The 15,536-nt window shown below is 42.2% G+C and overlaps 1 protein-coding gene across 1 annotated transcript in view; it reads left to right on the forward strand.

Moving 5' to 3' along the window:
* Positions 1–2,956: 2,956 nt before the first annotated feature.
* The window catches only part of HSD11B1 (hydroxysteroid 11-beta dehydrogenase 1), a 51,902-nt gene continuing 39,322 nt past the window's right edge, over positions 2,957–15,536 (forward strand). The window contains exon 1 of the mRNA XM_012459250.2: positions 2,957–3,061. The gene's annotated coding sequence lies outside the window, so the exon portion shown is untranslated. The remainder of the gene's footprint in view (positions 3,062–15,536) is intronic.

A 15,536-nucleotide genomic window follows, 5' to 3' on the forward strand; every position in this document is an offset into this window, starting at 1 on the left:
GTATGAGATCATTTATAGTTCTTTGTATAACATAATTAGAAAATTTAGTCAACTAAAATTTAGCATATTTTAGTAAACAATTATATCTAGACCTTTGTATAAGGTCATTAAGCATTTTGTTTGGGAGGTATACCATTGAGTAATTGGACAAAGGTCTTGGTATAAGATCATTTGACATTTTGTGTGGGAAGTATACCATTGAGTAGTTCAACATAGGTCTTTGTATAAATTCATTAGACCTTTGGTTTTGGAGGCATAAATATTTTTACCACTAAACTGTTTATTCCCCTCCTATTCTATGTTTGCTTTTGCTTGTCTATATTAAAAAGTCTTATTGTATTTTTTCTGGATTGTCTTATTTCTGATATAAGGGAGTGTTCCAGAGGAAATGAATGGAGATACATCCTCCATAAGTTACCGATTTAATCCAAGCTAGTCCTTGGGGATAACAGTTAGAGGTCCAGTACACTGAAACCCAATTTGGGAAAAGGCAATTGGTCAGATCTACAAAAGACTTTCATGAGAGCATTTCCTGTCTTGTCAGTCTGTCACAGGACACCTTTAGTTTGTACTCTGGGCTCAAAGATTTTGTCAGGTCATTCATGTTGCGGTCCTTTCTAACCTTTGCTTAGACAGGGAACCCAAGATGCCATTCACAGGCTCACACTTTTATTCAGTGGCCTTTCTTGTCCTTCTTGGTTTCTTCCATGTCACAACTGCGGCCTTCACTGGAAGAACTCCTCTTTCCATATAAAATTGCACTATAATCCTAACTCTTGCTCTTACTTTGGTAAAGTGCAAAACATATTGTTAGAATAGCAATGGCCACCACATAGAACTTCTGACATGTCAAAATGAATAAATTAAGATATTTAAGAGGAACCCCAGAAAAATCAGGAGACAAAGCCCCAAAGAGGCAATAGTTAGCTTCTTTCACTGGTGTCCTAAGACTTCAAAGTGAAATTTTAACTCGAGAACGGTCTCTCTCAAAGACTCTAATACCACCTAAAACCCACCCTCCTTTCATTTCTCTGTCTTTCAATTCAGCTTTACCCGACCTTCCACATGAGCCACCCCTTTCTTCTAAGTTTTCTCTGGAAAAGGGTAATCACATTGTAACATTGCCAAACCAGAGGGCAGTCCTAAAAAAGCTGAATTTAAACCCTGGCCTGGAGCAAAATTAAAAGTTATCATGAAAGATTTTCCTAAGTCTAAGGGGTGCTTGAACAGAAATTAATTAACAATTCAGGATTTTATTAGGTACTTATTGTTCTGGATTAAACAGCTGTACCAAATGATTCAGTTAATTGTCAGTCCATCCAATAGGGAAAAAATATTTATAAGCAGCAGGGTAAGAAAAAAATATTAAATAACTCAGTTGTGCAAAATGAAAAACAAATGCCTTAAGCGGACAAGAAAAAGAAAATACAGTACAAAAAGCAATTTCAAAAAAATCTTTCTTTTAAAAGTACATTAGACAAAGATTAAAAATTGTAAACTAAATACAAATGAAAAGAGACTTCAAAAAACTTTCAAAGAGGATTCTGGAGTACACTCAACAGCTGAAATAAAAGAAACATTGTCTTTATTTTTTCCCATTAAAGGGCTCAAATATGAATTAGGGGATTTAATGAGAAAAAAGCAATTGAAATATGAAACTGACAGCTTTGAAAATATCCAATACATAACTGGACATTTTCGAGAGCTCTAGAAAGTAAATAATCTAGAAATCAATAGAACATATTGTTTTCTATATAAAACAACTTGCCCTGAAATAAAAACAAGACAAAAAGTCTTGTATTTTCTAAGAATTGGGAATATAGAGAGGGATACTTGTAGATATTGCAAGCAAAAGGGTCATTCAAAGAACCAGTGTTCCACATTGGCAAAGTAACAGAAGGATGACTATACAAAATCTGTCCAGTGGTTCTTCTTTAAAGGAGACATTTGCACCCAACCATTACAGTCCTTCCTCTGAGCTTGTGTCCCCAAGTCTCAGAGGGGCCAGTGCACAACCATGTCACTATACTCTCCATCAGGGCATAGCTACATCTAGTATGGCTTACCACTCTATCCCCAGCCTCTAGCCCAGTGCCTAGCATAGGGTAGGTGCTTACTAAATATTTGTTGAACAAATGAAGAAATAGAAGAAAAAAGTACATTTTTGTCTTGATATACTGTAGTCCCTTCCTTAGTCCAGAAATCACAAACCTCTGAATTGGGATGTGACTCTGTCATTAATTGGTGAGAATCATGGTAGAATTATTGTCCCTACTGGAGTCTCTTTCCCTTATAGACCCCATTGCAGATTCCTGTCATCCCTTTACCATCTACTCCACCATCAGCTGATGCAATCACTAAAATGGTTTATAAGTCACATATATGATCCCTAAGGAGTTTATAATTGAGAAACGTGTAGACACACAGCCCTCTCAGGATGCATTGGATCACTAGAGACTCTCCCGGTAAAAAGGGAAAATCTGCCCAAACCCAGTTTTTGTTTCAGTAACTTCCTCTGAAACAAACCCAGGAATCTGAGAGTGAGCACCTGCTAAGGGTGGGACAGGGGATCTATGTGGTATGCCTCTCCCATGTTAAGAGCTAACAACAGTAATGGATAAGTGTCCAGGGCAACCAGGACCACTTCCAAGCATTCCCATCTTGGGCTGCCTCGAGGGCTCCTTGTCCTCTGGGGAGTACTGATTGATGCCTGATGCCCACGACTGGCCCATTCTGGCTTCTCTTTGGGGCTGTCTCTGCAGGTGCCTCCTGGCTGCCAGCTCGGTCCTAGCATAAGGGCCTTCTTCCTTGGCCTGAGTTTCACCTTCTTGTATCAGGTGGCAGACCAGCTGGTTTCAGTCCCAAATCAGGTCTTCTGACTCCTCCCAGAAACCAACCAACTTCTGAGCAGGAAATCCTGCCCCTCCCCAAAGAGTGGGAAACCGCAAAGGAAGGGAGAGACGAAACAGAAGGAAAGGCAGAGGAGGAGGGAGAGAGAGAGAAGAAGCCAAAGGAAAAAGAACATCAATAAAAAGAAGGCAAATTTGTTCGAAATCTTGAGGTAAGACTTTAAAATCACATTATATATCATTGTACCACCATTTGTGTCAGGACCTAATACATAGTAGGTCCTCAAAAAAACTACTACTATTGAAATAATTAATCTACTGCAATGAACAGGAGGGCTGGGCTAAAGAGAAATTACAATGTGAAATGCTGGTCAAAAAAAAAACAAGAAGAAATGCCTGATGTACTTTCAAATGTGTAGGAGGGACGATATGATAAGATGCAGATGGAACCAGAAGTCTGTTACCGGCACTGACAGCATTCTGATGATTTGGGGACAGAAAGTCAAGTTGGAATAAAAAGGTTGCAAAGATAGTAAAAAAATGTCTGCACGCTCTTTTGGCATTACAGAAAAACTGCAAGAATTATAGAAAGGTTGTAAGCAGTTTTTAAAATCGGCTTTAAACCAATGATAGAGCACAAACACTACGCTATGTCCTGGGAACTGCTAAACGTGATGATATCTGCGTGTTGCATCCAAACATCAGCTAGTCTAATGTTACTAACATTTAGATCTAGAGTGTTGAAAGAGGCTCATTTTATTTCCAGAAGTCTTGTTCAGTGGACCAAGGAAGGCCTAAATGTGTCAATCAAAATTCTTCATGTGCTATTCATCTGTCCCTTAGTCCCAGTTTGGCTGGGCTGCTCAGAATGCTGACCCTCTGAGCCCTAAAAGGGCCTCTTCAGAGAAAATCCCAACACTTGTTTCAGGTCAGGAAACTAGAGAAACCTGACAGGAAAGGGAAATACCATTCCCCACCCTCACCATTTATTCAAACCTTCGCTTGCCATCAATAGATGGTATCATCCAGAGGGTTGTGGTTTAGTGATCCGGTCACTTTGAGAGATTAAAATAGCAAGATGCTTGCTTCAGAAAACATCTACAGACAATGATGATGTGTTTTCACAACAGTCGGCCTTTAAGAGTCCTATCCTCCGACTTTTCCAACAGAGCTTACTAGTATCATGGGGACACACTTGAAGCGTTTCCTTCAGTGCCAGTATTTCTCTTTGGGGTTTGTGTGAGTTCATCAGAGTGAGAAGCTGAAAGGAGGGTGGGAAAGGTAAGGAGAGATGAAACGATCTCATTTCTGCTTGCTTGCCAAGGTTTGAATGGAACTGCCTCCCTGTCATTAGGATGATATGAAAACAAAATCTGAAAATCCTAGCTCTTTATATTAATTTCAGTACAGCTAAAAGTTCCCTGTCCAATTTCTGAGCTAGAACGAATCTTAAAGGTAATGTAATGTAATTCGCCTTGTTTGCCAGGTGAGGGAATTGAAGCCAAAACAAGGGAAGGGCCTTGCCCAAAGTCACATGTACGTCAGTGATGGGAAGGAGACGAACTCAGTTCTCCCAGAGTCCCACCCAGGAGCCTTGTAAGAAATCATGAAAGCTTTACAGGAAGGCACCCCAGATGTCTGAGAGCTCATAAACACCACATCTGCTGACTAAACACAACATTCAGTTAAAAGATGCTCAAGTAATCTTCCCCTGGCAGAAACAGAAAGAAGAAAAAGATTTCCCCAATAGTTCAGTTTTTCCAGAATCTGTTTTATAACTGTTAGGAGACTAGGGAGGAGAAAGATTTAAGGCAGATTTGTCATGAGAGAGCTAGAATATTTTACATTCCTACCACTGGATCAGCATTTTACATGTCTCATTTCTTTATGTAATCTTCATATTATCCTCATTTTACAAATAACATTGTTTTAAGTTTGCCCAAATTCACAGGGAGAATAAGATACTATGATTTCTGGAACTCTTGTTGGTAGGCCCAGGATCAGGCTCTGGACAGACATGGCTAGTTCAGTGCCTGCTACAGTCTTATTCAGACTCCTCCCAACGCAGACCCTCGCTCTAGCCATTCAGGCTACCTGAGTTTCCTCTGAAATGCCACGCTGTTTCTAGACTTCTTGCCTGAATACATGCAGTTCCCTCTGCTAGGAATGCCTTTCCCCAACATCCTCATCTCCATAACTTGTACTCAGCCTTCAAAACTGAGCTCCAGGACCACCTCCCAGAGCCGTTTCCTGCCACCACAGCCTGTCCCTTCTGTACTTCCATAGCACTTCACTGTTACAGTATACGTTTACGCATGTTCCCATCACGGTACGCGTTTACGCACGTTCCCATCACGGTACGCGTTTACGCACGTTCCCATCACGGTACGCGTTTACGCACGTTCCCATCATAGTATATGTTTACGCACGTTCCCATCACGGTACGCGTTTACGCACGTTCCCATCACGGTAAGCGTTTACACACGTTCCCATCATAGTATATGTTTACGCACGTTCCCATCACGGTAAGCGTTTACGCACGTTCCCATCATAGTATATGTTTACGCACGTTCCCATCACGGTATGCGTTTACGCACGTTCCCATCACGGTATGCGTTTACGCACGTTCCCATCATAGTATATGTTTACGCACGTTCCCATCACGGTACGCGTTTACGCGCGTTCCCATCATAGTATATGTTTACGCACATTCCCATCACAGTACACATCAGGCTTGGCGAGCTCTCATTTACTTACCTACTTTCCTTGTACTTGACTTCAATCTCTTTGAAAGCAGACACCACATCTTACTGAGCCTTCGTATTCCCAGCACCTAGAACAATTCCAGAGATGTATTAGTGCTCAATAAATATTTGTTAAAATGGATGAACAAATGAAATATTTCCCCTCATTTATTCCAATAAAATCATGCAATAAAAAGTCTTGTTTCAGACCAGGCGCCGTGGCTCATGCCTGTAATCCTAGCACTTTGGGAGGCTGAGGCAGGCGGATCATGATGTCAGGAGTTTGAGACCAGCCTGGTTAATATGGTGAAACCCTGTCTCTAGTAAAAATACAAAAAAACTAGCCAGGCGTGGTGGTGCACCTGTAGTTCCAGCTACCCAGGAGGCTAAGGCAGGAGAATTGCTTGAACCCAGGAGGTGGAGGTTGGAGTGAGCCGAGATTGCACCATTGTACTCCAGCCTGGGCAATAAAGGGAGGGAAGACTCTGTCTCAAAAAAAAAAAGAAAAAGAAAGAAAGAAATGTCTTGTTTCCATGCTCTTGACTCTTCGGTAACTTGAGGGTAAATAGATGATATCACTATTATAAGCTTCCTCTCCTTTTGAGCCTGACGAGCCACTCAAAAAATAGCTATCTAGGGTTAAACTTGGCACTCTGAACAGATATTAATTTCTGCATCCTGACAAAATGCTTTGATGACAGTAGAAGAATTTACATGCCATAAGCCACAAGGATAAGAAGAGCGGGAACACAGGAACAACAGAGATAACAACAGCTAAGGAATGACCACAGTCTTGGAAGATGGAAAGTGGATGGATGAGTGATAAGTGACTTAGCAAACCCAAGACCGCTGAAGTCTGAGTGCTCATGATGGGAAGCCTCAGGAGTTGGAGGACAGGTGGGGGAAAAGTAGGATAAGACCCTTGGCCTCTACAGCTACTCCAGCTGGAGAAGGAAAGTTTATTTTCAGGAGAAACTTAGCGAAGACACACCAGGCTCAGGGATATCAGACACAGCAGAGGGTGGGGTTAGGCATGGAGCTGGAAACAGCAAGATTAGAGAAAGACTCCATACTGAAAGATGAGATTCCCCAGCCCATTTTACTGGCTCAGCTCCCAGAATACAAACAGCCTAGCTATACCCCTCTCCACCACCCTACCCCAGCTTACACTAGGCAGAAGAATTAAGGTTTTTTCTCTGTAGAACCCAACAAAGGGACAAACACTACAAACATTTGGTTCCCCCAGTGAAAGCGCCAGGGGCCTTCTGGATTATCCCGCAGTGAAGTCCAAAAACTAACAAGCCTTGCCCTCACACACAAAGCTTCCGACAGCCAATGAAGAGACTACAAGAATCACCAGGTGATATAGCTTGGATATGTGTCCCCTCCAAGTTGCATGCTGATATTTAATCCCCAAGGTTAGAAGTGGGGCCTGGGGTGAGGTGTTTGAGTCATGGGGGTGAATCCCTCATGAATGACTTGGTGCCATGCTCACAGTAATGAGTGAGTTCTCACGCTATGAGTTCCTGCAAGAACTGTTCGTTTAAAGAGCCTGCCCCCTCCCACCCCCTCTTGCCAGGTGATGCCTGCTCCTCTTAAACTTCTGCCATGAGTGGAAGAAGAGCCATGGTGCCAGATGCAGATGTCGGTACCATGCTTCTTCTGCAGGCCACGAAACCATAAGCCAAATAGACCCCTTTGCTTTAAAAACAACTCAGGCTCAGGGTTCGACTAAGACACCAGGCATGGGACAAAAGCCTCTGGCACTGAAGACCTCAAGAAAGGAAATCCAGGAAGCAGAAGCAACAATTATCAATAACAGCCACAGCAACATCAATACCCCCAGAGATAAGGGAAGATAATTCATGAATTATGATCAAGAAGCCAATTTTTGGCTGAAAATAAACTTTCCTTCTCCAGCAGTGGCTCATGCCTGTAATCCCAGCAGTTTGGGAGATTGAAGTAGGAGGATCACCTGAGCCCAAGAGTTCAAGACCAGCCAGGGCACCATAGAGAGACCCCAGTCTCTACAGAGAAAAAAATTAGCAGAATGTAGTGGTGCATGCCCAGCTACTCAGAGGGCTGACAAGGGAGAATTGCTTGAGCACAGGAGGTTAAGGCTGCAGTGAGCTGTGATGGTGCCACTGCACTCCAGCCTGGGCAACGGAGTGAGGCCCTGTCTCAAATAATAATAATAATTAAAATAAAATAAAGAGCCAATTTTTAATTACAGAAAAGAAAAAGAGGGTTGTTTAAATAAAAATAAAACTGGACATTTAAAAATTAAAATGGAAGGCCAGTTGCGGTGGCTCACGCATCCCAGCAATTTGGGAGGCCCGCGTGGTGATTACCTGAGGTCAGGAGTTCAAGACCAGTCTGGCCAATATGGTGAAACCCTGTCTCTACTAAAAATACAAAAATTAGCCAGGTGTGGTGGTGTGTGCCTATAATCCCATCTACTCTGGAAGCTGAGGCAGAAGAACCACTTGAACCAGGGAGGCGGAGGCTGCAGGGAGCCGAGATCGTGCCTTTGCACTCCAGCCTGAGCAACAAGAGTGAAATTCTGTCTCAAAAAATAAATTAATTAAAATTAAGCATTGGAAGATAAAATTGGGGAAATCTCCCATAAAATAGGACAAAAGGGAAAGAGATTAAAAAAATAGGACAGAGAAATATAAGAAACTTAAGAGATCAGCTCAGGAGCTCTGACATCTTCTATTAAGAAGTCCAAAAAGAAAGCACAGAGAAAATGAAAGAGAATAAAATAATCAGAAAATTTTCTCCAAAATTTACCAAAATGCAAGATTTGAGTTTCCATATTCGGTGGATGCAGCAGGTGCCCAACACAGTGAACAACAACAAAAAAAAACTCATCCAAGCATATTACTGGAAATGTTAGAACCTCAGGAATCAAAGGATCCCAAAAGGTCTAGAGAAAGAAAAATAGTTCACAAACCAAGGGTCAGAAATCTGAACAGTAATCGGACCTCTCAGTATCAACACTGGAAGCTAGAAACTGAAAGGCAAGACAGGAACATCTTCCAATCCTGAGAGAAAACAATGTCTAATCTAGAAATCCTTACCCACCAAAAACAATCAAGGACAAGGTAATACCAGGACCAGCAGGCAGGGCTGACGGAACTCTCACGCTGTCCTGTATTTGGCTGGGGTCTGATGGATTAATGCCCTCTTAAAGATGTTAAAAATGTGAAACATTGCTCATGCTTACAAGGTCTCAAAACATTTCCCTACCATACGTGAGGAAGTAAACCAAGAAAGAGAAAACAGGAGTTCCCAGGTAATGGCAAAGGAATGTCCCCAGATTCAGGGGACAGGAGGACTAAGGGCTCCAGTAACATGTCTCCAAGGAAAAAAATTGAGGAACTCATAGATTACCCAATTAATCTGACCTATTTATTTGAATTTTATGGCTCTTGTCAGAGGGTTTGAAGGTCATGTACAACTAAGAAAGCAAACAAATAAAAATGAAGTTATTATTAACTCCCAGGAAGTCAATAAAGACTAGAATAAAAGAAATGCAATCATAGTGCACTATATTGTTCAGTTGTAAACAATTAATCATAATACAAACACTGACTATTGATTTAATTAAAATTGTGATATTATAATATTAAGAGTCTAGAAAAAAGGGAATGGGTGTTTGTGTTGTAAAAAAGCAAAATCGGCCGGGCGCGGTGGCTCAAGCCTGTAATCCCAGCACTTTGGGAGGCCGAGGCGGGTGGATCACGAGGTCGAGAGATCGAGACCATCCTGGTCAACATTGTGAAACCCCGTCTCTATTAATACAAAAAAAAAAAATTAGCTGGGCACGGTGGCGCGTGCCTGTAATCCCAGCTACTCAGGAGGCTGAGGCAGGAGAATTGCCTGAACCCAGGAGGCGGAGGTTGCGGTGAGCCGAGATCGCGCCATTGCACTCCAGCCTGGGTAACAAGAGCGAGACTCCGTCTCAAAAAAAAAAAAAAAAAAAAAAAAAAAAAAAAAAAAAAGCAAAATCCCAATATTCCTGAGTAAGAAATGAACAAATAATTTCTAAAATTGCAAAATCAAGAAATAGCGGTAAAAGTATATTGTTTACAAATGTGAAGTTGGCTTTCAGGAGGAAATAAATTAAGATTTTAAAGTGATTGTCTCTCAGTGGGACCAAGGCTGAGAAAGAGAAGAGCAAGGATTGCTGTTACTCGTTGTAAACCTTTCGTACCAGGTGACTTTTTAAACCCTTCTCATGTATTATATTAATAAATGTAAAAACTAGTTTTCTTAAAAAAAAAAAAAAAAAAAGGAAATGGCTTAGTCATAACACAGCAGTCTCCCAGGGATTACACTCTAACTACCAGTCAGCATGTTGATATCTGGAGCTATTAAATTAAGCCCCTAACAAGCTAAAGTTAAAAGTATTTACCTAATTACCTAAAGAAGTTTGGGCCAGTGTGTCTACAGGTTACTTTAGAATCACCTGGGGACTTTCAAAGAAAACCAGAGCTAGAGAGTAAAGTGGTAAAAACAGGCTTTATTCAGGACTATTGCAATGGGAGAAAAGAGACCTCAGTCTAGAACTGTGCTCATTCCAAATACATCAGGGGCAAGTGAGTGAGAACGTACACTCAAAGAGCAGGATGGTGACTGGCGGATGGAAAATTACTAAGAGGAAGCATCAGGGTTGGGGTAAGGAGGGTTCTGGCTGAACTCAAACAGGATACTTTCTGAAGACAGGCCAGGGTGGTCAAGCACCCCTGGGGGATGATGGGGTAAGGAGGGTTCTGGCTGAGCTCAAACAGGATACTTTCTGAAGACAGGCCAGGGTGGTCAAGCACCCCTGGGGGATGATGGCAAATGAAAAAACCGATTAGCTATCAAGGAGTCAGGTATTAAAATGGTGGGGGGGGGGGGGGGCGTGGTTCTTGCTAAACTGACTTAGCAGGATTCTTTGTAAAACTGGATTTTACAAAGAAGTGCCCAGAGGGGCCTAGAAGGTTTAGGAGCCTGACTGAAGTTTGGCCAAAAATAATATTTATCAGGAGCTATGTAAAAAATACAGATTCCTGGGTCCCATCCTTAATAAGCCAGACTCAACAGGACTTGGTGAGGTCTAAGCATCTGCCCTTAGTTTCCCCAGATGATTCATGGAGGTTTGGGAATCACGGGACTAGAGCAGAAATCAGGAGTGTATGTTAGAAGGAGCAAGGGAATCAGGGTCCGTGCATTTGATGTGTCTGTAACTATTTCTGTGTGCATGTCAGTGTATTACGAGTCTTTCTTTCTCCTTCCCTCCCTCTTTCATTCTCTTTTCAATTAACCCATAAATCTCTCTGGACTGCTGACAAGATTGGCAGAAATAAAGTCCCCATCTGAGCTATCTCTCCCAATCCTGCGGCTCCCTCTGCTGGCAGAAGCATGTTAACATTCTTAGCATCGTAAATGTAGAAATTCCCCTTCGGTTCCCTATTAGGTCATTTTTCAGGGCTGTTTCCAAACCCTCAAACTTCATGAATCCTCCCATCAGACATAAAATACAAGATGAAGCCCAGGAAAACTTTCTTGCCTTAAATTTGTGAATATATGAAGATTAGGAGGGAGCAGACAAGGCAGGACAAGGCAGAAATGAAAATGAAAGGTACATGCTGTGATCGAGACTGAGGAAGAGGAGACACTTGAGAACTTAAGTCCCCTCCTTCTTCTTCCTGGCCCTTCTCCAGGAGATATCGATAGATGGGAAGCTGCATTTAGCTGCTTTCCAAAAATGGAAAGAAGGAAACAAGTCAGACTAGAAAGCTGAATGTGGAAGTGGAAGGCAAGGATTCAATTCCACCCTTCCTCTACTTCCTCGATTCTCAAAAGTGGCAGTCTCCTTTTCCAGAGCCATGTGCTGTATCATCTGCAGTGTGACTCCATTAGCCATGTCCTTCCAGTAATCTTGTCTTTAGACTCTACTGGATCTTTCCCACAAACAGAAAGGATGCTCAGCCCAGCACAGTCTGGCATGAATGCTCAAAAACATCTGAATGAAAGTTTAACTCATTTCTATCCCCCAAGTCAAAACCTTCTTTCAGATCTTCATGCTTCTCAAGTGCCTCAAAATTGTGGCCCAGGAAACATTGCATTCTTTCAGGTACCTTCACTCTTCAACTCACAGCATTTCCACGTTAGCTCCTCTGGAACTCTCTGGCAAAGATCCCCAGTGATTCCTTTATGCCAGACCCCCTGTATTCTTGGCACTTCTCACTCTCCTTGACCTCTGCCATCTCACTGAGACCTGTTCTGTTGGGTTCTGTGCTCTCAGTCCTCCTGCTCCCAGCTCACCTTTATTCTCCTTTGCTGGCCCTCCTCTTCTGCCCACCCCACAAACATGAGTGTAAGGTTTCCTGCTCAGCCTTCACTCTCTCCCTGGTGGCCTCATCTACTCCTATGGTTGCAACATTAACTTCCATGACTTAAATCTCCCAAATCTATGTCTCTAACCTGGACCTTTCTCCTGAGTTCCAAATACCTACCAGACATCTGTATTTGGATGTATCAGAATCGGTTCATCCATGAAACACTCAAAAAATGTTTACTCAGCGCCTACCCCGTTCCAAACACTGTGCTGACACTAGAGATGCAGGGGCAAGCAACGTGGAGACGGTCTCTGCCCTCCCCGAACTGTCTAATGGGAAAGGCAGACGGTGAACAGATAGGAGTAAAAAGCGGTAAGTGCAATGATTAGAGAAGTGCCTAGGGTTCAGAGAGTACCTTGCCTGGTCCCCAGCATTCCTGAAGGTGTGACTTTGAAGAGCAATACCTGAATGGTAAGAAGGAGTTGGGGCAAGGGAAGGTTCCTGGGAAATAATTTCCAAAATTATGAAGAACTTGTAAAGCCATAATAGGGAGTTTCGACTTCATTCTGAAGATAATAGGGAGCTACTCAATCTTCTGAAGGAGAGAAATATGCTGATCAGTTGTGGCGTGAAGAACTGGATGGATTAGAGCCCACGGGGAACTTCACAGTGCTGGGATGTTCATGTCTTAAGTTGGATGGTGAGCCATGAGGATTCTGTTTCATACTTATGCTTTATACATTATTCATGTTTTCGTATATTCTTTTGTGAATACCAAATATTTCACAAGCTTGTTTTAAAAATTAATGGATTGAGGAAGATGAGATGGGCAGAGAAATGTGAGGAGGTCACCAAAGGAGGGAAGGACCTGGTGGGAGGTGATTGGATTATGGGGTTTCCCCATAATCCTATCTGCTCTCATGACAGTGAGTGAATGCTCATGAGATCTGATGCTTTAAAAGTGTTTGGCAGTTCCCCCCTTGCTCTGTCTCTCTCCTGCCATCATGTAAGATGTGCCTTGCTTCTCCTTCACCTTCTACCATGACTGTAAGTTTCCTGAAGACTCCCTGGACATGCAGAACTGTGAGAACTTCTTTAAATACATATATAAATTACCCAGTCTTAGGTATTTCTTTATAGCAGTGTAAAAATGGACTAACATAGATGGTCACAGAGGGTGAAGATTTGGAGATGGTTCTAGAGATACTGAGGAGGTACAATCGACTGTACTTGGTGATTAACAGAATATGGAGAGGGAGGAGTAAAGAGCTCCTAAGTTTCTGGATTACTAATTAGATGGATGGTGAAGCCATTGATTGAAATTGAGATCAATTGGAAATGATGAGTAAAAATAACAAAAATCACTGGAGAACAGTTTGGCAGTTTCTCAAAAAGTTAAACATAAATTTACCTTATGACTCAGCAATGCCACTCTTGGGTATATACCCAAGAGAAGTAAAAACATATGTCCACGCAAAACTTTTCATGCCAATGTTCATTGCAGCACTGCCCATCATAGCCAAAAAGGGGAAAATTCCAAATGTTTGTGAACTGGCAAATGGATAAACAAAATATGGTATTCAATACAATGGAATATGATTTGGCAAAGACACATATTACAATATGAAAGAATCTCAAAAACACATTAAGTGAAAGAAGTCAGACAAAAGATCACATGCTGTGTAGTTCTACTGATACAAAATGTCCAGGTTAGACAAGTCTGTATGTGGAAATTAGATTACTGCTTGCCTGGGGGTGGGGGTAGAAACAGGGAGTGACTGTAAATGGGCACGAGAAATCTGTTTGAGTGATGGAAATGTTCTAAAATTAGATCGCAGTGATGATTTCTCAACTCTGCAAGTTTATTCAAAATCATTGAATTGTGCACTTAAAATGAGATAATTTTCTAGTATATAAATTCCACTGCAATAAAGCCGCTAAAAAATAATCATGTCAGTTTCAGCATGATGAATTTGAGAGGTTTAGGAGGCCCTCAGAAGGAGAGGGTTTGGGTAAGCAGGTGGTTATAATACCTGAAGCTTAGGAGAAAATACTGCACAGGAAATAAAGAATTTTAAGACTCATCCATCAATATAAAGGTAGTAATTGTAACCATGAGAGAGAAGGAAATTATGCAGGGAAGATAGAGAGAAAAAAAAATGACACAGAATCAAGGCAAACTCCAGCAATCCAAGGAATCCCGAAGAAAAGATAAGCCTATAAAGAAAAGTAAGAAGCAGTCCGAGAAGTAGGAAGAAAGCCTGGTGACTATGAATTGACAGAAGCAAGGGAAGAGGATGTGTGGGGCCAGAAGAAGAGGTTAAAGTGGCAAGTGATACTTAATGAGAAGGATCAAAGAGAAAAAAAGCCTGGGAGAAAAACCCAGCTGGTTATGGGGGAGCTCAGTTACACCGCTGGGCATAGCTCCAGGGGGCTGCAAGCCCATACCCAGCGCATCCTGGCAGGGAGAATGAAGTGTTTATAGAGGGCGTGGGGCTGGACTGAAGAGCCAAAAGAGTGCAGAAGATTCACATTTTTCTGCATAAGGCAATGAGGAGATACAAAGCGCCAGTGGATAGGCAGAGTTCTGGGTGGGGACGAAGAGGCCACAGAGGGCAGAGGCTTCATGACTTGAGAACAAATACCCAGAGCTACAGACTCCACAGTGGATACTCAAGGCCCTCAAAGATGTGCCTCTGCTTCTCCAGGCTCCTCACTGTGTAATCCCACCTTGTAAAACTCAGTTATCCAGCCATATGGAACTGTTCATAGTTTCCCAAACATGCCTTTCTCTTTCACACCTCTTTGTATTTTCCCACACAGCTTCCTATGCAAAGAATGTTCCACAAACTAGCCCTCCCCTCTCCCCACACACTCCCGAACCCAACTCAATGCTCACTCTTATCATTCTTCATTTCCTGGAGCATTTCTGCTCAAATTTCAACAGGGATCAAGGTGAACCACTTCCTGGAAGCAGCTCCTGCTTGCCTGTCCCACATGTAGAATGGACTACTCCCTTCCGTATGCCCTACTGCAGACTTCCATCAGTGCACTGGTAGCATCGTATACATTTCATTTATTTCCACTTCATCTTCTTCTAGCACATGGAGAGCATTTCACTAGTGTTTTTAGTCATAGTATCTGTTCAACAGTAAATACCTAACTAAATAAATGTTCATAGATGATTCCTCCACCCAGCTACCATGTGGTGCTAGAAGGAGAGGTTAAAGTGGCAAGTGATACTTAATGAGAAGGATAAAAGAGAAAAAAAGCCTGGGAGAAAAATCCAGCTGGTTATGGGGGAGCTCAATTACACTGCTGGGCATAGCTCAGCATGAAGAATAAGAGTGAGCATTGAGTTGGGTTCAGGAGTGTGTGGGGAGAGGGGAGGGTTACTTTGTAGAACATTCTTTGCTGTGCTACTTAGGGTCTTTTGACTGTTTGTGGCCAGGCTGCTGGGCTCCATTTTGGTAAAGGTAGACCAGATGGCTCTCAGTAGCCATGGTCCAGAATGTTTTGTCCACACCTAAGACTATTTCTCAAGTTCTCAAAGCCCTATGCCACTTCTAAGCTTTTCAAATTAAACACAAGACATCCAGTTAAATCCAAAT

Source organism: Aotus nancymaae, unplaced genomic scaffold (genome assembly GCF_030222135.1).
Source record: "Aotus nancymaae isolate 86718 unplaced genomic scaffold, 86718_ANA_hifiasm-v0.15.2.pri h1tg000039l, whole genome shotgun sequence".
Classification (NCBI taxonomy): Eukaryota; Metazoa; Chordata; class Mammalia; order Primates; family Aotidae; genus Aotus; species Aotus nancymaae.